The sequence below is a fragment of the Pinus tabuliformis genome, chromosome 1_2, assembly GCF_031772625.1.
Source record: "Pinus tabuliformis cultivar Carrire ecotype Pingquan chromosome 1_2, CPIR1, whole genome shotgun sequence".
Classification (NCBI taxonomy): domain Eukaryota; kingdom Viridiplantae; phylum Streptophyta; class Pinopsida; order Pinales; family Pinaceae; genus Pinus; species Pinus tabuliformis.
In genome coordinates this window covers 166795284-166817602 of record NC_142298.1, presented here as the reverse complement: position 1 = coordinate 166817602, position 22319 = coordinate 166795284, and positions in this window count along the sequence as shown.

Sequence of the window (22319 nt, the reverse complement as noted above, 5' to 3'; positions counted from 1 at the left end):
TGGGAGACATTTATTGCTCATGACATCTTCAGTGGTCCTAAAATTCCTCCACCAATGTCTCAAGAAGTACAGGGACCTTCTAGAAGTGCTCAAGTGAAAACAGATGAGGAGGCCAAAGAGACTAGAACTACTGAGGTTCTTGGGACTTACATGACATATCAGAGGGGCACAAGGAGATTATTTGCAGCTAATAGGCAAGTGTTTTCTCCACGGGATGTGGAAGGGACCTTACCTTCTTCATTAACCCATAGGCAAATGCTAGCTCCACAGGATGTGGAAGGGGCTTTTCCTTCTTCATCAACACAATAGGTACAGGTGCAACAACTGCACAAAGGGAAGGAAAAGATGTCGGAGGAGAGTTTTAATGATGAGGAGGAAAGAGACTTTGACTTGACAGAGCATGACGAGCCGAAGCAGTATTATACTCATCATGGCGTGGAAATAAGTTACATAGAGGCTCAAGATGAATACACAATAAAAGACATCATCATACAAGAAAAGGAGGCTCAAGTACAAGATTTGATGGACAATTTGGAGAGGGCCAACTATGTCATCACATATTTGGAACAAGGAACAAATAGTTGAGTGACAAACACGTCCTCATGGAGCTGGAACTACTCAAGGTAAAACGACAAAGTGACAAAGAGGCACAAGTCACTTTGACTCCCATTGAGAAGGACATTGAAGATGATAGAGAGACTTGGATTGAGAGAGTCAATTTGCACCTTGAGAAGCTACTTCATAAGGCCAATAGACACAATCATATGATCAAACACATGGCCTACCATTACAGGACCCAAAACAAAATTTGCAACATGAGAGTCAAAAAGATGAAAGCTAGGATAAGGCGGGCTCTGAAAGGAAAAAAGGAGGATTATAGGCTTAGTTTGTTTGCTGAAGCTTCATTGGCTCATAAGGGTACTTGATGATGGTCCTTCTCACCAATTTCGTGCAGGTTTGGAGGAATTTTTGCCATTTGCAAATTTTGAAATTCTACACATAGGAAAACTACCTAATTTTGTAGCGCCACTGGCGCTGCGCTTTACCTAGGGGCACCCAATGCACAAATGGTTTGCATTTTTGGATTCATATTGATGAGGACATGCACCCTATGGATTTTCTAAGTTTTTGGGGCAGAATTGGTCCACCAAAAGGTCAGAAAACACCCTAAAAATGACCTTTCTGCCACTTTTTGGACACACAGAAGTAGTCTTAGGAGAACCATGTTTTGAGGGGTCAAGTGAGCTTCAAATGTAGATATTCTAGGTGTTTTGGAAAGTAGACTGGAATGCCTTTACAATGAGCTATCATGAGCTCAATTTGGATGGCGTGAAGTTCTTGAAATGGGAGTTGAATGTGGCGCTACACGTTGGGCCAGTGGCACTACGCGTTGGGCCAATGGCACTGCGCGTAGGGCAGATTTTGCACAGGATGCCTATTTTTCCATTTTTTAACTTCGTTCTTGGATTCTCTCTCATGGAGGATGTTTTACCATTGTAAATGATGACTTGACATGTAAATATGATAGATAATTATTAGTAGAGGGTAGATTCATTGCTTTAGAAGACAATTTGAGCTAAAATGAATTAGTATTTCACTTTTAGAGGCAAGTTGTTGAGATGCCTATATTCTTGTTTCTTGTTTATTGTTTGTTAGGTTATCTCCTCATCTTATAGATTCAACCCCTGAGGATGGGAGGAGGTTGAATTCATGTCTATATCTTCTTCTTCTTTCTCATTGTAAAGGGTTGGACTCAGCTGGATGCTCAGACCTTGATTGTACATCATTTTGTAGTAGTTTAGCAGGAGATTAATAAGAATTGCAGCTATTTTTAAGGGATCCATGTGGTATGGAGTTTCAGTACAATTTATTCTTTTTTGATCATATGTGAATGTGTTATGTATACTTCGTTAATCATTTCATTGCTTCTAAGTGAATTCTTTCAAGTTGATAGGTAGAATTCATTACATCAGTGCTCTGCTTTGGGAAAACATTCACCATTTCATGTTTTATGTAGTCTAGGAAGGATCCATGGTTTTCACATGCTCTTCTTAGCTTCTCACCAGTCTAAAACATCTCACCCATAAAGCCCTAGAATGCTAAACCTTATGCCTACCTCGTCCCATTGAACACCCTACAATTCTGACCTAATTCCCTAGCCCTAAACTGTTCAGCTCCTCCTGATCTAGCAAAACCCCTTCAAAATTCAATCAAAACTTCATGCTACTATACCTCGACTAATATCCTTTACCTGATCCAGTCATCTTGGTTGAGATCCTTATGGAGAGAGCCCTCTCCCGGCCTAGTAGGGCTAGCTACTTGGCTAAGCGTGGTTTATGGTTACCCTCGCATTGCCTTCCTTCAGCCTGAGGTTCAATCTAGGTGATAACAGGTATGTGACATAGCTTGAAAATAGAGATTTGAATGTTAGATTGTTTAAAATAGAGATTGAGTTGTTCGAACAGTTAGAATAGGATTTGACTCATAAAAAGAAGAAAAATGTAATGTAGAAGGATTAGATGAGATGATTGAAGATTGAGCGAGAAGCGAGAGTTGTGCAATAGAGAGGGTTTTGAGATTGAAACAAAGGTCTGTAATTTGTTGTGATCGAGCAAGGGCAAAAACTCTGTAATTATTACTATTTGGAATGAATTTTTTTTAGTGTGTATCTCTGTGTGATCTTGGTGGGAACTCTCGTTTATTCTGTGTATCCATGTTTTGAAGCCAATCTGTGTAATTCCTATGTTTTTCCTATTTTTCTTATAATCTTAGTGTTATGGTTAATCGCACTCATTAGTATTAATAGCAGGGGTAGAAGATCATAGAAGGGTTCGATCGAGTTGAAGTCACGTACGCAATTGTATTTGTCAATCGCAAAGTCAACTTCTGACATGAGAGATAACAATGGGGTTAAGCGTGTGTTTAAATCGTGTGTTAGACGAAGAGCCACTAACCGTAGGATCTGATTGATTATGTTATACAAGGGGTATCAGGGTTTAAATTAATCGAGGTTTAAGTCTAAAACCCAGACCCGAACTTTTATAGACCAAGGCTTATAAACCATATCGACTCCGCGAGGCAGGTAAATGTCACGCAAGTTCCCTGATGCAATATCCCTGGCAACTGTTAGATCTGGTCAGATGAGATCAGTGGTGTAGAGGCAAGTGTTGTTCAATCGCACTTGCTATTCAATTACAGGTTGTTGTTCAATCTGACTGTTGTTCAATCACAAATTGTAGTTCAATTGCGACGTTGTTAAATTGCTAGCTGTTGTTCAGTTGTTATTCAATTGGCAATCTACACCATAATAAAACAAATGAAATGACAGAGCAATGTTTCATAGCAATTATCAAATAAGTATGAGATCCCTACACTTAAATATGTTGTTTACACCTATAGGTTACCTTTTGACGATATGTTTAACAAAATGGTTGTCATGGCTAGTAGGGTTCTCGTTAAGGCCTTGTTCTATTTAATGCTTTTGCGTCATTTTTTCCATGTATTTTTAATTATTTTAAGCTATCATTCCATTCTAGGTAGTGACCTAGGCTCTGGGCCTGAAAAAGTGGCTTAAAACTCAGGGTAGTTGGCACATAACTAGAAATTTTAGTCTCTCGTCGCTAACGGGCAAGCCTATGAGAATGACTTTGGGTTTCTGGTCACTTCCTTGCATATAGCATGATAGTGACTGAGGCCTAAGAGATCCAAAACATTAGTGGGACCCAAGGACAGGATGTCTAAGTGGTTGACATGTCTCATGTGGATTCTGAAGCTGATGTTGGATGACTGTGTGTGATTTTTTTGTTGATTCCACTTCCTTAAGGTCACATAGGAGGTTGAATCAAATCATAGTAGCTTCTTGTCTCACATTTACCCCAGTTAGCATGCTTACTTGGTTATATTTGGGACGAGGGTGTTACAACATAAGTAAAAAAATATAGAATATTTACAATGCTCGCTCAAGCCTGAACAACCTTTGCACTAGTACAATCTATCTCACTACTCATCAAGTTGCCTCTAGTAAATACTTAACCAAATCCTAGCTTTCTCAAGTCCCTATTTCCTTACATTGTTCCTCAAGGAATTAGCCCCCTATTAATTAGGGAAATTCCCAATTAGAATTGTGCAATTACCAATAGGCCTCCCTTTGACTACATGCACCACCTGTAAAAATTGATTATGCTATAACTGATAGTACACTTCCCTTAAACTCAAATATTAATAGGTACGGTGATTTATCTACATGCATGAGTTAATTTAAGTTGATTGGTTAGTTTAACTGGATGATCACCGAGTGTGAAATTCGATACACACGCTTGACTGAGCCTGCACTAGTTCTACTAAGAGTGAGAGCTAGTTACACTGATAATAACTCAAATGAACTAATATTGATTGCTAAAAATTAGAAATCAATCATGTATAACTAAAATTAAGTGTCTCCTACTTGAATTAACTTATTTAACTGAAAGATAAGTCTGATATCACTTCAGTTAAATTCCTCCAAATATTTCCTTGAAATTAGAATTAGAATTTCTCCTAATTTAATAAAGGGGAAATTAAATTTGGAATTTCTTGTTGCATTTTCAACATCCTTATCCCATATTTTTTCTCGTAAAACTTACCAATAGAATTCATATTCCACTCTAAAGTGGAATATCCCCCTCTCTCTATATATAATCCTCCTAGTAAATATAACACATAATTTCTTGCATTATGAAATAAGACACATTTTCCTTTTGTTAATATTTAATAATATAACTTGCAAAGACTTGTTTAATTAAGATTTTTAATAGTATGACCCTAGTGTATCCATTATACCTATATTGTTAACACAACCCTTACATGAATACCCAAAAATCAAAGATGAAGTGATTGAACCAATATATGTCAAGAAATGGGAGACCGCCAAAAAATCTGACATATGCCTTCTCCAACTTCCCTAAGTCAAACATCTTGTCAAGAAAATATATTACGTATGCAATGGCTTCCTCCTTCTAGTCATGGATTTTTGTCAATCCCCTTGGTTTTCATGGTCCCACTGGCTTTTAAGGCACGAAAATAAATATCACGGGGGGTTCCTTGACTTAGAACACGAGCGTATGGGTGTCGTATTTTCATATACATTTGTGCCGAAGGATGAGCGATTTCACCTCCATAACATTGAGCTTTGGACAGTGAGCATGAGAAGGTTGGATGATGCATACAATGTTGATGTTGAGTTAGTGGTGCTTCATGAAATCGGGCACCTCATTGGGTTGGATCATCCCACTGCCCATGGCCCCATCATGTTTCCCAATCTTGTAACTAGAATGGTAACACATTAAATGACCAATGATGAAAACAATGGTGCCACGACTCTCTACGTATTATTTTCCAATTGTAGATTTAAGTATTATTTGCAGAAAGTCGTTGTAATATTTTTTCAGTGAAATTAAATAAAAACATATTTAATATGTATGGAACAATTAATTATAATTATGATTATGATCTACTTTATAAAAAAATACAATAATAACATCATTTTACTGAAGATAAAATCTTATATTTCTTAAAAATAAGTTTTTATCATTCTAAACACTTCATGGAATGTACAATGAAAAGTTAAGGGATACATTTTTCAAATTATCACAAGTAAAGAACAAAAATTAAGGGATGTAGTGTTATAGACATTTTTTGCCTTACAGCATGAAGCATGAAATGTCCATAATCTAAGGGATCCAAAGTCCCTAAACATGTTGTTCCTACCCCTAGAGGAACAAGGTCAGCAAACTACAACACTGAATAAAAGTTCTCCACCTGAAAACACTCAAAAACAAGGCAATTCTGGATCATGTCAACTGCTCCACTGAGCATCTGCGCTGAATGTCAACTGCTCCACTGTCTACGTACGCTGAATGTCAACTGCAAAGAAGGCTACCTACGCTGGGCGAGTTGGGACATGTGGCACAATCATTCCTCAAGGTGTCAATGCCCAGGAAGCTTCCAAAATGACACTTGGATCAAGGAATTCGACTGGTGATGAGTAAGAGGGTCTAGATCTCCAAGTGGAAGCAAGAACCTCCAAGTGGACTCAAGAACTGAAGAATAACTGAAGTGAGAGAGGACACTAGTCAGCTCTCAAGCTGACTCATCCTTTCTCCAAAAATCCTATATATAGATCTCTCTCATGAGGTCTAAGGAGGCTGGAATCTTGTGAATGTAAGGAAGTGCTGTTGGTTTGAGTTTAGAACTATTGGGTGATTTGCTTTGAAGGAGGTGAAGAGGAGATTTCTTTCTGCTGGGAAGGTGATGCTGGATTGGGCCTCTTATGGTTGTATCACTTCCTGAACTTTACTTCTTCCATTAATAAAGCATTTGAGGTTCTTCTATATGCATGTGTCTCAATGATGTATTGTTATACTTGTGTATTTGATTTATTCTAATCCTTGAATCAATTATGAATGTATGCTTCTTGTAGTTTCCCTCTCTTGTCATTTTGCAGGATCTTGGTGTAGCTGGGCCAGTGAAAGAGCAAGGAGCTGGGAGCAAGCAGCAAGGAGAGAAGATTGGATCAACCATTAGCGAAAGACATCGGTTAGTGGATCTCTTTCTCCCCTATCTTACTTTCATAAAGAAGAAATCTTAGATAGCTTTGCTTCGATTGTTGCTGAGGTACTATCACCCTTAGAGTGGGATAGGGTCATTCCGTATTGGATACTTTTCCCAACAACAAATTGGCGACTCCACTGGGGATCGTATCTTGTTGGTTGTTTGTGTTTTTGCTATTCATTTCCTAAACACAGGGAGTACCGAATCGAACTGCATTTGAATCTTTCAAATGCAAAGTAGAGGGCAGCTACTCTAGCTCAGTTTCTGGGCATGTTTATGATTTGAAGAGCTGATCCACAAGGACTCTGAACAGCTCTTAGTGATAGCTTTTCATCCTCCTAATTACCCTTTAGTGTGTACTTGATTGATAGCTTTGATTTGGCCAAAAACTGTGAATTTTTGAGCAATCTGTAACCCGGAAACCAAGAGAAACGAGAGTTTCTCTCTTCATTGCAGACACTGTGAAGGCAGTCTGCATTTCATCGCAGGTCCCGAAGGGGCTACCTGCGCTGAATGTCAAACTGACAGTGTACTACCTGCGCTGAACCAGTTTTGCCTTGTGCAACTGGGGTTCCCTGCTGTTTGTTGCCCTGTTTTCATCCCTGTTTTTGCAGCCTGTTATCAGTCAATGTACCTATCTGAAACCACCTTTCCTTGCCACTATTCCGCCTCAGTTGTATAAAGAAACTGTATTTGTTCTTTGTGTATTTCTTATATCATTTGCAGTTTCCCATAACGAAAAGTGAACTAGTCTTGTTGTGGCCTCTTAGATCTAGACCTGTGATAAGTGTCGTTTTGATCTTAAGAGTTAGTTTGTTTGTTGTTCATAGCTGATTGAGCTTTTGCTTTCGTCATATGGTTTGAATTTATGTATTTCTAGTGTCGAAACAAGTAAATCTTAAGGTGTCTTTTGATTTTGGACAAAGCTTGTTTGCTTTCACTTGAAATTGAATTCAAAGTTATACAACAGCTTTCTTTTTGTAGTACATCAACATTAAGAAAGAGAAAAGAAATACCTGCATTGTGCATGTGCATTTTGACAGCTTGTATGTTGATTTAGGGAAAAGTGCATTAGTGTGTGCTCTATGATCTGTGTGAAAAGATGATGTCTTTCTTTTCCCTCAGTAGTTAAGATTTTCAAAGTTGAAAGATTGAAAAGCTTGCTTATCATCTTAGACTGCATTTAGGAGTTGTACCATACATCTCGTGGTGATCCATAAAGGCAAACTGCTAAACAAGATCAACCTTAAAATAAATTGAATTTACATAACAACGCTTTGAAACATAACGCAAACACATAGAGGTCTAAGCTAGAGACGTGTTCCGGCGTCGTTAAACGTGATATCTTAGCGTTGAGTGGTTGGGTGATTCCTCCACGGTGAAGCGATAAGTATCAATACAGACTTGTGCTCCCACGTACCGTCGCGTATATATTGGGAGACCCCTATAGGAACAAAGCCTTTATCCATAGGAAGCCGTGTCGACCGCCCTACTGATCGCAATGCAGTGAACACAGCATTCACGAAGATCGACCACCCGTACCGTAAAACGTATTCTGTGGTTTTGCGAAAGGTTTGGCACACCCTCTGCCTAGAACTCCAGAGCAGTTTCTTTTGGCCTTTTTCAAACTCTATAACTGAAAAAGTCCACCCGAGCATTTGTCACTTCGGGCTTGTTAAAACATCGAAGGAGACTAGAGTCATCTTTAGCTTTTTCTCGACTCTTAAAAAGTGAAAAAGCAAGTTGTGTCTAAAGCGTCGTTATAAAATTTATTTTAAACGGAACATAATCACCTCCTATTCCTGCGTTGATCTGTAGGTTGAGAACATGGAATGCCCCAACCAAGGAATTCCCCATGATGGAAATCCTAGTCCTTTCTCCTCTTGGGGAGAAGTTGGTGCGCCCCACATGGCCACATTGTCGCTTCCAGGACTGACAATTGGCCTGCCAATTTGGCTATTCTCAACCAATGTAGTTCAGAACACCATGGTTCCTGAACAGTCGAGTCAACAGTTAGATCAGTCTAGAGCTGCCCACCAGCCTTCTACTTCCTATAACTCTTCATCCAATCCTTCATCTTCGCAAGGTAGAGCCGGCAAAAGCCAAGCTCCCATGGAGAAGAAGGAGAAGAAGAAGAGAGAGAGAGAAGAAGAAGAAGGAGCCTAAGGCGACTGGGGGCAAGCAAAAGACATCTGACAAAAATCCACACACAGCACAGACCAGGCCTAAATCACCATGTGTCATATGTAGAGGAGACCACTTCCATAGAGATTGTCCCTGTATTCCCCGGATACTAAGGGACTGGTCCCCTCGTTTGCACAATTCGGGAGCATCAACCTCTGATAGCCATGTTGAATGCTTACCGTCAACCAGCGAAAGTGAAGGTTCAAGACAAAGAGGGGGAGCAAGATCCCCCTGCAGACTGTGTGAAGGCGATCATGCCATCCACCGTTGTCCCTTCTTAGACAAAGCGAAGAGAGTTTTGGAAGATCGTCCGGTTTCACCGTTGAGACTTCCTCCTGGATACAAAAAACTCGTGCCAAGTCCTTCGTTGGTTGAGAATACAGCTGGCCCGCTCAAGTGGTCAGCTGAAGCGTCAGTCATTGAAAATGAACCTACTGAATCCAGACCGGACGAAAGTCCAAAGGTCGAAACGGCAGTTGACCCGGTTCTTCCTTCAGAAGTTTCATCGTCAAATGACACCGTCACTGAAGATTCATCTTCAAATGACACCCTCACCGAAGAGAATAAGGATGACACCATCCAGATTCTTTTCATCAACACAGACTCTGATGAGCATCAGGGCAATGCGCCCATTCCTTTATCGCAGGAAGGAACATCGTCAGGGTCATATCCGGCCGTGTATTCGGTCCCACCACCAAGCAACCTGGTTGTGTCCTTTGATTGAAACCAACTAGGCAGACCCCAGTTGCCAGCCAGTATACCATTCAGAATCATGGTCCAAATATACAGAATGGTAATGGCTGGCACTATCATTGATGAAGGGGCATCTGTGAGTATCCTTTCCTCTATTGCTTGGAAAGCACTGGGTTCCCCGACGCTTTTGCCTGAGATAAGAAATCTCTCGGGTTTCGATAAAGGAACCAGTCGACCATTAGGGATCCTCCCCAATGTGCCTGTTACATTGAAAGGGAAGACCGTTCAAATGAACGTGATGGTCATTCAAGGACCCTTGGATTATAACCTACTCCTTGGACGAGACTATATATATTGCATGGGAGCAATAGTCTCCTCACTCTTTAGAGTAATGTGTTTTCCACACGAAGGAAGAATGGTCAAGCTCGTAGACCAACTTTCATTTCCGGGATCACGCATCGCAAATAGTCACATACCAACCCTGAATGGTCTATTCAATCAAGAAATGTCTCCACCCCCAGTCCTTCTTCCCGATGAGTGCGAGTGATTCGGAAAGATGGGACTGGAACCCAGGGGGCATGCATCCTGGTCTGCTTTGGGCAGAGAAAACCTTGGGTATAAGATAGAATTTCCGCGAGAGAATATGACTAGTCCGTACCCCGTCCATAGAGGAAGAGGGGTTGTTCTGGAATAGGATTCTTTTGTCAAAGTTACGTGTTTGACAAAGGTCATTCACCCTCGTCTATTTCGGTAGACATTGCCGAGGAAGTGTTCAGTTTGAAAGATTAACAAAACAATCTTTGGGTAACCTGAAAGAGGTAAGCCTCACCCTTTAAAACAAATGTTTTGATGGATAAGTAGCGGCAGCCTTGAAATTGTACTTTATACCTGGGTGCATGCAAACCTTTTGGAGTGCAAGCAAAGAGCGGTTATTTATCTGTTTTTTGGATTAGTCATTTCCGAACTTGCATAAAGAAAGGATATGGAGTAAAGCTTAGTGAGATGAAACTCCTTAAAAAATAGAGATCTCACAGGGGACATTTCTTATCTTATGACTGGTATATTCGAGCAGTTTTAGCATAAATTTCATGCTCGTTAAAAAATAAATGCAAGATCCGAGCAGTTTTAACGCGGTCTTCATGCTCGTTAAAAAATAAATAAAAGCAGTGAGCAATGTTTCCCCCAGAGTTTAAGCTCATTTTTAAATAAAAAATGAACCTATTCCGGTAAATAACCTCTGTGATCGTAAATTTATCAGCCATAAAAAGCCTTGGTCGTGTTTGCACCTGCCACTTCCACCATCATTTGGCCGATCGTTCACCTCCATATGATTGTTTACCCATTTTGAGGAACAGCTGCGAAGAGTGATTTCACCTAGCCATCCTTGTGACACTGCCGTAATTGGAAAATTCCAACCTGTACCTGGAATCTGCTGCTATCCCTGTTTATCACTCGTTCCTCAAAAGACGAGTCTTCTTTGAGCTCTTTTCAACTGACTCGTAAAATATGAAAAGATTGCCGAGTTTTGGCCTTCCAGCTCGTTAAAAGGACCGGAAGAGCTATCCCTCCTCTAGATTTTAATCTTTTTGGACCTGAGGGATTATTGCACAAAAAGGTCGAGCGCTTGTTTTATTCGGCTCGTTAAAGTTATCGAAAACTCATCCCTTCTGTATTTTTTATACTTTTTCAGACTTAAGGGATTAGATGACGAAAAAGGAATCTTGGAGTTAACTTTCTGTACCTTTTCAGACTCTCTAAAAATGAAAAGGACCGAGTTTTCCTTGTCGTTAGACTCGTTAAAATGATTAAATAGCGACAAACTTGTCTTTAGACGAGAACGAGTTTCCCTATCGCTAGGCTCGTTAAAACATAGCGATGGGCTTGCCCGAAGGGCAGGTTATAGAACAAGCATATGTTATCCTCCTCAAGCTTGACAAAAATAAAGAGGTACTGGTCAGAAATGACTGGGGAAAAATTGGGAGAACCTCAAAGCTTTAATGGTAGCAAGTCGCTCTTGAACATGACACTTTTCCTCCGTACCACATCAGGTTGGGTTGTTTCATTCACCGGTCTCATCACCATGGTCTCGCCAAACCATCCACATTTGGGGTAATGCTACCGATCCATCGCATCAGTGTCGTTATATGTTCAAGAGATGTCGTTCAGAAAGAGTCAACCGTGTCCCATCCACTGCCATACATTATCCTTCATCCATTCATGACCGCCACCCTGAATCATATGTCACAGATTGTTTTCACCTCCATTAAAATCATTAGCTCCGTTCCGTGTCACTGATGTGGGATTCATTAAGGCCCTCCTTTGACGGATCGCTTCTTGTCGACTTCAACTCATTATCCAAGAAGTTGATCTAGGAACAACCCCCTCAGTACTTTGAAGCTTGCATACCTCAATGGCAAGTTTCTCACTTCCGGCGACAGGTATACATCAATGACCTTCGACCAGAAGATTTTGCGTGGTGTTCGACGCCAAGTCCTTTATTCACACCACGTGAATTGTACTGCAGTACCTTGAGGGTCATTATCATTATCGGTGATTCCTCTCGCGCTTGTTAACGGTGTAACATCATTGACCGGTAATCAAGCGATGTCTTTCCATGTTTGACTTCAGCGCAATTCTCACATGGATCGACTTGTACTTAGAGTGAAGATCGAACGAGTTTGAAGACCCCGGATCTAGTTTCATCCATCCGGGCTGCGATATATATTCAGGAAATATAAAGACATTTGACATGTACATCATTGCAGCAGATGATCATCCTACTCAAAGGATGATAATTTCAGCAGAGAATTATCAGTCTACCATCAGACGATCGTCTGTTCTATGTACCAAAATGAATTTATAAAGCTTAGCATGGGAATGCCCGCCTCAGCTAGATCATGAAAGCAGAATGAAAAATAATGTATTGTATTGTATTTTATTACAGGTCACCTCTCAGCGATTGAATGAACTTCGGATCCTCCTGATAAAGCATTTCACCCGATAAACGACCTCATACTTTAGGGGGCAACTGTTATAGACATTTTTGTTCCTTACAGCATGAAGCATGAAATGTCCATAATCTAAGGGATCCAAAGTCCCTAAACATGTTGTTCCTACCCCTAGAGGAACAAGGTCAGCAAACTACAGCACTGAATAAAAGTTCTCCACCTGAAAACACTCAAAAACAAGGCAATTCTGGATCATGTCAACTGCTCCACTGAGCATCTGCGCTGAATGTCAACTGCTCCACTGTCTACCTGCGCTGAATGTCAACTGCAAAGAAGGCTACCTGCGCTGGGCGAGTTGGGACATGTGGCACAATCATTCCTCAAGGTGTCAATGCCCAGGAAGCTTCCAAAATGACACTTGGATCAAGGAATTCGACTGGTGATGAGTAAGAGGGTCTAGATCTCCAAGTGGAAGCAAGAACCTCCAAGTGGACTCAAGAACTGAAGAATAACTGAAGTGAGAGAGGACACTAGTCAGCTCTCAAGCTGACTCATCCTTTCTCCAAAAATCCTATATATAGATCTCTCTCATGAGGTCTAAGGAGGCTGGAATCTTGTGAATGTAAGGAAGTGTTGTTGGTTTGAGTTTAGAACTATTGGGTGATTTGCTTTGAAGGAGGTGAAGAGGAGATTTCTTTCTGCTAGGAAGGTGATGCTGGATTGGGCCTCTTATGGTTGTATCACTTCCTGAACTTTACTTCTTCCATTAATAAAGCATTTGAGGTTCTTCTATATGCATGTGTCTCAATGATGTATTGTTATACTTGTGTATTTGATTTATTCTAATCCTTGAATCAATTATGAATGTATGCTTCTTGTAGTTTCCCTCTCTTGTAATTTTGCAGGATCTTGGTGTAGCTGGGCCAGTGAAAGAGCAAGGAGCTGGCAGCAAGCAGCAAGGAGAGAAGATTGGATCAACCATTAGCGAAAGACATCGGTTAGTGGATCTCTTTCTCCCCTATTTTACTTTCATAAAGAAGAAATCTTAGATAGCTTTGCTTCGATTGTTGCTGAGGTACTATCACCCTTAGAGTGGGATAGGGTCATTCCGTATTGGATACTTTTCCCAACAACATGTAGAAGAGTTTGTTGGTACTAATTGAACTTAAAATTAAATATTTATTGATATTCATTTTCATTGAAAATAAAATAATGATTTTTTTAAATGTGTAAAATATGGAATACATTTAATATAAATTTATACTTTAATTTATTATGTTTAGGTATGAAAATAATGTTATTATCCAATATATATATATATATATATATATATATATATATATATATATATATATATATATATATATATATATATATATATATATATATATGCTAGAAGAACCCACTCGCTTAACACACAGGTCTTAGTCAAGGATTTGGAAGTCATTGTCTTTCATCCTTTTCTTACATAATTCGGCCTCATGGGCTGTCTTTGAATTGGTGGTCATGCTTCCTCCATCAACGCTCCACGGACTGGAATTTACAGGTATCTCTTTTAGCTGTCCAGTTTTGGTATGTGGGGTCTGGTACCTGGGAAACTTTTCAATTTGGTTCTAATATTTTTCTCTACCATAGCTTTTTGATGTTACAACAAGGAATTCTATGGGTTACTATGCTTAATTTTGGGTTGTATGGTTCCATGTTCATGTCCGGTAGTGAGGTTTAGTCTATAATGGATAATCCTTTGCTTTGGTGTCATGTGGGTTATTCTCTTCTATTAAATTGTCACCACCCATTTCCTCTCCTTCAATCTAGTCACAAAATATGGTTTGTAGCTTGCTTATTGTGTTTTGTGTTGAACCTTCTTGTCTAAAAATTTTTCTACGGGGTTAAAATGTATTGGTTTGATAAGGTCCTCAATTATACTCTAAATTCCATTTTTGTTCATGCATTACTTTCCTGTCACAGGAAATTGTCGCCTATTAAGGGTAACTACAATTCAAAGTCATTTTAGCTTTATATTTGGTGGCATTCTTACCCCCATTTGTGTTTTTGTATCACGAGGGTTTTGGCTTGGGTATTATCCAGTGATGTGCTATGTGGTTTTTGGGGATGATGTAGTCCTTTGTGGGAGCTATCTAACATTTTTCTCTTTGATTTTGGTTTTAAGTCTTCATGTTAGTCTTGGACTCAGTGTACCTCGTGTTAATTGTGCACTTCTGAGGGACTATACCACCTCGACAGAGAATGACAATCCACAAGGAATGTACCAATAGTAGCTCTCACTAGTACAAAATCTCTAATTAATTACTAAAAAATGACTGAAATTTGTATATAAACAACCATTTTTCAGTCAGTGACCAATAGTAGTTAATTTATAGTACCTTATAATGCGACCAACTTTTAGTCGTTTCTAGCTTAGTCATTAATCGTTTGTCTCAATTTTATTGTCTAGTAGTATATTTAGTGATAAATTTGGTCATTAATTTAGTCATTGATTTAGTTATTAATTGCCAAAATTAATGACCAAATATACAGCAAAATATATTACTATATGATCACCCTACAAAACCGATTAATAACAAAAGAAATATGACCAAAATGTTGATCGTGTTATAAGATATTGTAAATTAGCTATTAGTAATAATATATATGAAAAATTTAGTCATCACTTGAAACCAAATAATGACTAAAGAAATATGATTAAATTTCTATCGTGTTATAAGATACTGTAAATTAGCAACTAAAAATCATATATATGCAAAATTTAGTCATCACTTGAAACCAATTAATGACTAATGAAATGTGATTAAATTTCGGTCATGCTATAAGATACTGTAAATTAGCTATTAATAGTCATATATATGAAAAATTTAGTCATCACTTGAAACGCGTTAATGACCAAAGAAATATTATTAAATTTAAGTCGTGTTATAAGATACTGTAAATTAGTGACTAATAGTCGTATATATGCAAACTTTAGTCATCATTTGTAATCACAAATTTATCATTTTCACTACTCATTTATCTTGTCTTGGTAGTTCATATTCATTATATAAACAATTAATTTAGTAGTTTATATTCATTTCATTTACTTTCATTAATAATCATTATAAACGACTAATTTAGTAGTATATTCATTTTACTTGTGTTTATCATTAATCAGTATAAAATATTAATTTAGTAATTTTAGATTTATTTTAAATGTTCATTATTAATCAACATATATTAATTATTATGACTTTGTGACTAAATTAAAAAAATGGCATACAATGTCATAAAAAGTTACATATGTTAATCACAGTACTAAATAATATCAAGTGCAACTATAAATAATTTTAACCACAAAAATTATATTATATGAAATGTCAAGTATTGCAATATGAGTTTCCAACTTAATATTGGTTGGAATACAATTTACGCATGAAATATTTTTCCAACACTTCAAATCATAATCATTGTGTTGCCAAGGGATTGCACGTGAATTCACCAACTTTGAAGACTTGACCATCGATCTCTATGTTTGTGTCTTATGCGGGATATTGGCTCTAAGGGTACCACTAGATCGATTCTCTTTCTCTCTCTTTTTTCATTTATTGGTCCAGTGTTATTGTTCTCTTCTTTCTTCAATTCCTATGTCTTACCATCAATTGAGTTCCTTTCTAAAAACAAAATAAGATGCAATGTAGGGTATAAGACATGAAATATGATAAACACTATAATATAAACTAAAGTAGACTATAAACAATTTATACAACATATACCTCAACATCAACAATGTCAATGCCATTTTTCCCCATAAAACAAGAAACTCAAATAAGTTTTCTTCATTTAGGCGATAATGGCCACTATGTAGTGAGATGACATGTATAAAATAGAAAATAAAACACCATCATAGTAAATAACAACTTAGTAACTTAGTATTCAACCTTCAGGGAAAGCTTAGGCACAATCATGTCAACTAAGTTACATGCTAAAAAGCTCAAGATGTAGATAACTTGTGAAAACAAACAATCCGACGTGTGATTTATAATCCTTGTCATTTTATTCGCAACAACATTTCATTTTATAATGCATGAACTTGGTCAAGTATATAAACAACATATGCTCAAATAACAACATGAAATTAAACTTTTCTAATAGTTATGAAAATATTTTAGCACAAAACAACTAAAATGATTTCAATCAATTAAGTGTAATACTAATTTCATCTGCAAGCTTTGGTTGTTGTTTAAATGGACATGACACTACGCATTTTCAATTTCATAGTGAAAAGAAACATTCAAAATACAATTAAACGATGAAGAGAGGATATCATGGAATGGATATTGCAATTATAAAAAAAAAACTATTTACCTATCCATCGGTGTCTTGTCTGGCATTCCTAAAACATTTGCTTGCCCAAGATAACCATGAGGTGAAATAATCACAATATTAAAAACCATAGGAATCCCTATTAGAAACTCGAACATGTTTTCTTTAGTTGGGAAATAGTGGCCACCATGTGGCTAGAAGAATTGTATAAAGAAAGAAAATAAAACGTCACCTTAGGAACTTGGTATTCAACCTTCAAGAAAAAGCTTAGGCATAATCATGCAAACTAAGGTACGCATTCTAAGGTCCAAGTGGTGAATTAGCGTACCATATTTCCAGCTCTCCATTTTTTATTGCACCGAACAAACTAATATCTAATCCAAAAAGCCAATATTTTCATTACAGTGGATCAACTTCTTAAGAAGCACCTTCTCCATTCTCCACTCAAGAGGAAAATTCAATGCCTAGTAAAGATGAAGATCCCCTTTTTGTCTACTCTTAGAAATCATGTATAGTTGCATATACAAAACCACCGTGTAAGAGGAAAGTGTGCAGAAAAAAAATATCTATAAAATTGAAATAGATGACAATGATGAGATAATGAGAAAAAGGAATGAAAATTAAGAAACTTGATTTATTTTCATAAGGAAAAATTTTGGCAGAAATCAAAAACGAATCTCAAGATTTACAAAAGAAAATTTTCACCCTTATTACCATTTTTTTCATACTAGCTCCCCTAAACATCCTCAAGTTGTTGTTACTAAAAAGTGTTTCCATTTTAACATGCACCTTGAAGAGGATGATAAAGGGAGAAATGCACATGATTTCAAACTAACAAATTTAAAACAAGCAAACAAATAATTTTGATCTTTCTATGTTCCTGAAACATTGTTTCAATATTAACAACCTTCTTTACAAACAAAATATGCATTAACCAAAATTCGAAGGAATGCATTTGTTCTTTCACCGCATCACAATTTGTGCTATAAAGTTTACCAATTAATCCTAATGTCACAAAAAAAAATTCACAAAACCATTCACTAAACAAATTGTCTCATTTATATTTGACAAGATTAAGTTTGAAAAGTACAAATTGATTTTGAATTAGAGTTGGTGAGACTCAGAGCTTGAACATTATTCTTTGTTTATTATGCACCCATGTTCTCATGATGGCTTATGAGGTTCATGCTAACCACTTTGAGAACTCTATATTGCAATCACCATGACCTAGGACATTTCCATGATCACAATGGGGAGGGTCAATGGTAAAGCCCCATTCGCTGACATATACATACACTAAGGAGAGTATAGGTCCTACCCGTTTAGGTATTGGCTCATTGAGTGTGTAAATATCAATAACATAGAAGAGAAAATGTGGAAAAGGGTTGTAAGAAATGCATGTCTTAATAAGAATCTTATACTTAAAGTGAGATCATAATTGTATAGAAGTTACCTAGATTTCAAGAAGTCAACTTTTAGTTCTAATTAAACAAGAACCCCAATGGAACATCCTTCACTTCGAAACATAGTTATACCAAATCACATTAATAAGATATATATTTCCTCACCTACATCTCATAGTGAAAAACATAAGGAAAAGAAAGATGAAACTCTTCATCTAAAGTAATTCCTAAATGTTGCGCAATGGCTCTTGATTAATGTTATTTTCTAGACCAATGTCTCCTAACATTGTGATAGCATTACTTGTCTCAAGGAATAGGTACATAACATCTTGCTATACATCAACACCATATGAATTAGTTTTATGTTGAACAATCTAACTACCATATTAAGTAATTTGATTGAAAAAATTCAATTCTAAGTTAACTATCTAGAAACCATATAACAACTTGTAGTTTTAGTATTCTACCATAACTGGTGAAACAGGAAAATAGAAAAGCATCAAAACATGGTCCACCATTATGACCCAATCCATTAAACTTCAAGAAATATAAAGAATAATTAGTTGGAACATTTTCACAAAGCATCAAAGTTTGATCCTACATACTGTATTGAGATGTGCTTCCATTTATTGAAAATCTTATGTGAAAATGGAAAGCTCTGAAAATAAGATGGGAGTTATAATAGCACCCAAGATACAATTTTCATATCCTTTATAACTCTACAAAAATTAACACAAGGGAACAAAGGGACAAACGTCAGACAACTTAAATGGCAAAGCATAGAAACATGGTCCACCATTGTCCCAATCCATCAAAATCCAATAAAAATAAAGAATAAATAATTGGTTCATTTTCACAAAGTCTCAAAGTTTTATCCTACATATTATATTAAGGTGACATTGGTGACTATCACTGCCCGATTGTTAGGCCCCTATACTACTAGTGTAACCCCTTTTTGTTATTAGTACAACCCACTTATTATATTGATGTACCCATGTAGTGCCCATATTGTTACTATTGTGCCCCATAGAAGCCCACTATTGTTATTATTGTGCCCTTACATTATTATTGTTATGTCGGCTCTGATTATGTTATGACCCCTTAGACTCCTATATATAGAAAGGAGGTCTTTTCATTTGTATCATCCAAGAATTGTTCATTTATGTAATGTAAAGGAGGTTGTCCCCTCGAAGAGGCTCAATTCTAAGGCGTTGATCTATCTTTTCTATCTTTTCTTGAGCTGGTTTCATAACATTTGGTATCAGAGCTTTGGATTCTAGGGTTTCGCTGCTCCAAACAGGTCATCGTGGCATTTTCGTTATAACTTTTTTTTGTGACGTTTCAGAAGTCGCAAAAAAACCCATTTGATAAGAGATCACGTTGAACCTTGGGTCCGAATTGCAGATCTTTTTGCGCGATATTTGCGGAGATATGATCTGAGGAAGTTGGTATTTTTGTAGACTCCTGAATTACATTCCAAACAGGTGACCTGGGGAAAATCGTCATAACTTTCTTTTTGAGCATCAGATTGAAATTTCACAAGAAGGTACAGAAAGAGGACGGACTGTAGTTTTCCTTTATATATTTTTCATAGTCAAATATTGAAATAGTGACACGTGGCACTTCATACAGGTTTGCTCTACTGAACTAGTCTACAATCAGGTCACTGCGGGAGATTGTACATAACTCTTTCTTGGAGAATCCAATTTAGATCAGAATAGTGGCATTAGAAAGAGGACACAGAAGGCTACTACAGGTTACAATTTTAGAACTTAAAAATCTAAAAGTACAGAGTTACAGTCGTTTCAAGGTCGAGCTCCTAAAATCAAGAAAAAGCAAGATGAGGAAGTTTGATGGCAAGGATCCGGTAAATTGGATACTTCAGATGGAGCAATATTTTGATCTACATGGTGTACAACTGTTACAAAAGGCATGTATTGCATCTTCATATTTAGAACCAGATCAATTTTTATGGTACAAAGGGCTTTTTTCTCGTAAACAACTTGTTACGTGGTCAATTTTCACGGAGGAAATGATAGCACATTATGAGGATACAAAGAGCAACACCTTCTTTAGAGAAACACCACAACAATTGGAAAGAGTAAAAGGGCTTTGTGACATAGTGGAAAGAAAAATTATGGAAACCAAGAAGCGTACCCCTCACAAATATAAAGATGGAAGTGTTGTTTCTCCTAGCCTTCCACAACCTACCAGGGTTACACCACAACAATTGGAAGAAAAAAGAGAAAAAGGGCTTTGTTACAATTGTGATAGCGAATGCACTAAAGGTCATAAGTCTGCTGAGAAGAAATTATTTTACATAGAATATGAAGAGGAGGAAGAAAAGGATCAAGAAACATCAAAAGAATAAGATATACGCCAGGACCCCACCCGGAGAAAGAAGAAACGAAACAGACCATATCTTGTAAAGCATTGGCAAGAATTACCACTCCTCAAACTCTCAAGATAGAAGGACATATCAAGAAGAAAAAGGTGCAACAAGTGAAAGATCACATCGAGAAAGAAGAAATGAATCCAACCATATCTTGTAATTCATTGTTCGAAATTACCACTCCTCAAACTATCAAGATAGAAGGACATATCAAGAAGAAAAATGTTCAAGAAGTGAAAGATCACATCGAGCATCAAGAAATGAATCCGACCATATCTTGTAAAGGATTGGAAGAAATTACCACTCCTCAACCTCTAGAGATAGAAGGACATATCAAGAATAAAAAGGTTCAAGCAGTGAAAGATCACATCGAGCATCAACAACAAGTTCTCCAACTTTTAAAGGATAACGCCACTTCGGTGCAAAATCAAATGAAACAACAAGTAGATCAACATCGTAGTGAAAAATGTTTTGATGTAGGTGATTGGTTATTTTTACCGCTACATCTCAAGCAAGCTATTTATGAGAAGGAAATGTTGGCAATACTACATGCACTTAAAAAATGGCAACCTTACCGAATGGGAACACTCTTCAAGAATGAGGATGTGGAAGCATTGTTTTATGCTATTTCTATTATCCAACCAGATTGGATAAACAAAGCAAGGGATGAATGGAAGAAGGACGAAGAAGTATGGCCACTTATTCAAAAGTTGCAAAAGATTCCAATTCAAACAATATTGCCAGAAATTGAAGAGGAACGAAAAATCATATTGGAACCTGTAGCAGTCATAGAAACAAGAACCCGACAACTACAAAATCGATCAATTTCAGAGTATCTCATCAAGTGGAAGAACTTACCCGCTGAAGATTCCACATGGGAGGACAAGAATTTTATACAGAAGCATCAAGAACTACTCAAGCATTGAGGACAATGCTTTTTGAAGGAGAGGGGCATGTTAGGCCCCTATACTACTAGTGTAACCCCTTATTGTTATTAGTACAATCCACTTATTATATTGATGTACCCATGTAGTGCCCATATTGTTACTATTGTGCCCCATAGAAGCCCACTATTGTTATTATTGTGCCCTTACATTATTATTGTTATGTCGGCTCTGATTATGTTATGACCCCTTAGACTCCTATATATAGAAAGGAGGTCTTTTCATTTGTATCATCCAAGAATTGTTCAGTTATGTAATGTAAAGGAGGTTGCCCCCTCGAAGAGACTGAATTCTAAGGCGTTGATCTATCTTTTCTATCTTTTCTTGAGCTGGTTTCATAACACCGATTTTTCCCCTCAGTGATCACTGCGTAGTTTTTCCCAATAGTACAAACTAAGCTTTAGAATACTTGATCCCAGCTTGAGTTGTGCTCAGTACAGTTTCAGTGTCCTATCCTCCCTCCTAGTCACCTGGACCTAAACACAGAAAACAATGCATCATGCTAAACTAGGAGATTTTTGGATTTGCTGTCATCCTATCATGAGTGAATTACAAGAACAAGTGCGTTGCTAGAACATGGCAAGATGACAAATGAGATGAGGAAGGAGCACATGCTAGAATACTTTCTTGCATCTAAACAGATGCATTTAAATAACATCGAGTATCAAGAGAAAGGAGTACATACATGGAACCATCTTGCAAAGATCAAGACCATTGGAGGCCCCACAACACCAAGCTATGTGGAGGTGAAGATGAAGCATGTCAAAGAAAACATCTATCACTCAACAGCACAGCAGCTTGACATGGACACCATAGTCAGCCATTACATTTCAACAGTTTCATGTCGAGTTGT